The sequence below is a fragment of the Lactuca serriola genome, chromosome 5 (genome assembly GCF_051521515.1).
Source record: "Lactuca serriola cultivar US96UC23 chromosome 5, Lser_US96UC23_V15, whole genome shotgun sequence".
Taxonomy (NCBI): domain Eukaryota; kingdom Viridiplantae; phylum Streptophyta; class Magnoliopsida; order Asterales; family Asteraceae; genus Lactuca; species Lactuca serriola.
The window spans coordinates 5,633,174-5,637,613 of record NC_136412.1 but is presented as its reverse complement, the minus strand read 5'-3'; the positions used below and the strand labels follow the sequence as shown (position 1 = coordinate 5,637,613).

Below are 4,440 nucleotides of genomic sequence, written 5' to 3'. Positions count from 1 at the left end.
TCATGGAACAAACCGTGGCCAACAAGGTCTGATTGCGCCTCTCAGCTACACCATTCAACTGTGGTGTCCTAGGAGGTGAGATAATCCCACATTCCTTAAGATAGTCAAGGAACTCAGTACTAAGATACTCAACACCACGATTGGATCGAAGCATCTTAATGTTCCTGCCCAACTGATTCTCCACTTCTTGCTTAAACTCTTTGAATTTCTCAAAGGTTTCTAACTTATGCTTGATTAAGTAGACATATCCATATCTACTAAAATCATCAGTAAAAGTCACATAGAACCGATTAGCATCTCTTGTGGCGGTTCTGAAGGGTCCACACACATCCGTGTGTATGAGGTCCAACAAACCTTCACCCCTAGCACAAGTGCCAGTAAAAGGTGACTTTGTCATTTTACCAAGCAAACAAGATTCACAACTATCATCTGACTTTAGGTCAAATAACTCCAAGACTCCATCCTTTTGGAGTTGGCCTATGCGTTTCTTGCTTACATGTCCAAGACGACAATGCCATAAAGATGCTTTATCTAAGCTAGTGGAAGAGTCAATACACAATACATTATTTCCTAGATTATCTACAACAGATACAGTTTCATACACACCATCACAAAGTAATGCTTTAAAATAATGAACATTATAAAAGAAAGCATCAATACAACCATTATTATTATCAAAATAAAAGGTAAAACCTTGTTTATACAATGCATGAAAGGAAATAACATTTGTTGCCATTTCTGGCGAATAATAACACTTATTCAAATCTAATGTAAACCCACTATTTAGCACTAAGGAATAAACTCCTATCTTGGTGACAGGTGAAGCTTTCCTGTTTCCCATGATCAAGTTTATCTTTCCCTGCTCCACATTCTCACTTCTTCTTAGTCCCTACAAATCACAACATATGTGAATACCACAACCTCTGTCAAGGACCCAAGACTTAGCATGAGGTGAGTTATTAGACAATATAGTGTATATACCTACAAGGTTGGGTTTTACTTTCCCATCCTTCACATCTTGTTGGTACTTTGGGCAGTTTCGCTTCCAATGCGACTTTTCATGACAATAGAAGAATTCAGCCTCATTAGGGTTAGCAGAAGGAGTGACAAAACCTTTCTTGGTTTTGCTTGAAGAGAAGCCTTCAAGGGTCTTACCCTTGGTACCCTTAGAAGGGTACTTTCTCTTCTTCCCTTTGCCATGCCCGATTGCCAAGACATTGGTTGTAGTTGGAGTAGGAGTAGGAGTAGGAACACCCGACTTACCCTTTAGACCACTTTCTGCGGTCTTCAAGTGTGACATCCCCATTTTCACGGCCAGAAAAGACCGATGTTGTTTATGCTTTATAAAAATCAGAGTACTTCATTTTATAAAAATGTTGCGGAATTTGTTCCCAGAAAAACATGGTAAATACGTTATTAAAACATTTTCGAAGAAACGTATTTATTTCATTTTAAAACGTTTGGGATGTCATCGTTAATACAGAAACATAAGCATAAACAGAACTTACAATTATTTACACTAGTGATCTACATCTCTTTAAATCTCTCAGTGTAGTGTCACTTCATATCAACACCTGTGATATAAATAAACTGAGTGGGTCAGGTTGGGAAACCTGGTGAGTACATAGGGTTTTCAACCCACAATAATATAATTATTATGTTTAAACAATCAAATAATCAACCCAATTACCCATCCCCATTATCTTCTTTATTCTTAAGGATCTACCCTAAGAATCAGCTATTTCTCATTCATTCATTCCTAAGGATCATCCTAAGGAAACAACATGAAGTCCATTGTTGCCAATGACACTTTGGTCAAGCGCAGCTGCTAATCTTGTCACTTAGGCACAGCTGCCAGAATTGGGACATTTCCTATGAGGCGCTTCTGCCGGTATTGACCTTTTAACGCCACTGTCATGGTCATAAGGCTCCCTATTAGGCACAGCTGTTGATATTGTCCTTAGAGCGCAGCTGCTAGGACGTTTACCGTAGATCTAAAACATCTACGGGTTGTGGCGCAGCTGCCAGTGCTCATCTATAGGGTACTTGGTCCACTGCTGCCAATGTATTACCTATAGGGCACTAGGTCCGTACTACTAATGTTCCTCTATTTCAGCTTTTATCCCTCATCATTCATCTACCCATGTTTTACGCAACATATTTTGTAGATATAAAATACTTTATACAGTTTAAATCATTTAAAACATGTATAAAAATCTTTCACCAGCATAGACAGCAAGTATTAAGACAATATGCACACATAACACGTAATTTATATTAAAATACTTCATATCTATGTGTAAGATGAAAGGGACCATGCACTCACTTGAGAAGGTGGTGACTCGGTACTCGGACAGCGCTTCGTTTACTTTAAAATAATTTCCTTCGACGAAACCTAGTATTATTACCACTAGATTTTAGTCTAAGATTTACCGTGACTAATTATTAGTCTTATTATTATTATTATATAAGCGTTTAAACAATACTTTCCAACCACTATGTACAGACAGGGGCCAGACATAAAACACCGGAGGGCAGGACCATTTTGGCATATAGCACTTCTGAAATCCAACAACCCTATGCGGCCCTTTAAACCAGATTCCCCGTACCGCGAGTAGTTAAAAAGATATTATAACGACACTTATATAATTCATAATAATAGCTCAAATATTTATTATAAATTTATAATAACAATACTAATTTTAAATATAAACTATATTTAAAATAGGATAAGCATAACTTACTTACAAGGGGATTTTAGCTAGGAGTCGGGCTCTGTAGGGGCAGAACTTCGTCGCTGAATCTTTCTAAGAAAGATTCGTGCAGCGCTTCAGCGCTCACCTTACTATACTAAAACTACAGAAAGAGAAGTCGAATCACGAGGGACCGAAATGCTCGGGGGATAAGGAGAGAAAGACTCTTGAATCAAGAGAATGGTGCAAGAAATATGAGAGCCCAAGCCTCTTATTTATAGTAATTGAATTTACAAAAACTACCCTCCATAATTACTTAATGACCTTATAGTTATATAAACAACTAAACACCCCTTTATAATACTATTTTAAATAGATTTAATGATATTTGCACTAAACTAATGTCGAAAGAACTCAACATTAGTCTTATAATGACCGCATCGTCGATACCTTTCTAATGATATATACATATGTATATATATGTGTACGTATATATGATTTATACTTTATTTTAATACGTAAATATGCTATTATAATTTGTAACTCGTTCATACGAACTCCGTTTTTGACGTTATTTATATCCACGCGTAGGTGGAGACGTACTCTACAACTTTCGTTTAGACTCCGTCGGCTAATTTTGACTTTATTTTTAAAGTTATATTTTTAACAGGTCGGGACAGGATTGGTCCGTTAAAATCTCATAACTTCTTCATCCGATGTCCATTTTCGTCTGTCTTTTTATTGTTACACTACTAATAATGAGATCTTCAATTCTCATTTAGGTTGTGTCGGCTAAAAATCGCTCGATCTAATATTCGAATTTCGGACTGTACACTGCTAATCCGAAACTTCGAAAAATCGTAACTTCTTCATACGAAGTCAGATTTGGGCGTTCTTTTTATCGAAGTTCTTAGTTTAACATATTCTACGACTTTCGTTTAGAGCGCTAAATCTAAATCTCGCTCTATCATAAATTTACTATTTACGCTTCTCGGCGCCGTGCCGGTTCCGACGCGAAACTTCGACGGGTCATAACTTCTTCGTTATAACTCGGATTTCGGCGTTCTTTATATGTACGGAAACCCTGTGACATATTCTACAACTTGGTTAAGATTATTTATTCTAAATAATCTTTTTGTCGAAAAGTCGTTTTCGACCCCTATTGTCTCTAAATTGACTAGCCCGGATCTGCAGGCGTTACATCAAGAGTCCCTGAAGTTTGCTGAGGTTGACTTCTTCCTTGTTCATGTGATATGTCATGTGGAATTGAACATAACATGATGGTAAGGAGTGAAAAATGATGTCTATTGCTAACTCATCGGGGAAGTTCACATTCAGCTTCAGTAAACGGTCCACATACCTTTGCATTTTCTGCATGTGGCCCATGATGGGTTCACCATCCTTCATTCGGGTTGTTATCATGGAGGCGATTATTTCATATCGCTCTTGACGAGCACTTTGATGGTAGCGGTCCATTAAGTCCTGGTGCATCTCAAAAGGATAATAGTAGTCATAGGACTTTTGGAGCTCGGCTGTCATGGTGGCCATCATGATGCATGCTACTTTTGTTGCATCTCTTTCATGGACCTCATATTCAGCAAGCTCTTCAGGAGTTACAGTTGGCTCGGGTACCTTTAGCTCCTTGTCGAGAACATATTCTTTGTTCTCATATCGAGTGACCATCCTGATGTTTCTGATCCAATCAGTAAAGTTGGATCCATCGAAGATAACTCTCCCACAAAGATTC

General features: G+C 37.8%; 1 long non-coding RNA gene across 1 annotated transcript; it reads right to left on the bottom strand.

Annotated features, from left to right (window-relative positions):
• Window positions 1-713: 713 nt before the first annotated feature.
• Window positions 714-2,520, bottom strand: LOC145055781 (uncharacterized). Its single transcript, XR_013685342.1, has 3 exons — window positions 2,327-2,520; window positions 982-1,574; window positions 714-889 (listed from the first exon to the last, which is right to left on the bottom strand). It is a non-coding gene; the product is annotated as an uncharacterized LOC145055781 (long non-coding RNA).
• Between the last annotated feature and the right edge of the window lie 1,920 nt (window positions 2,521-4,440).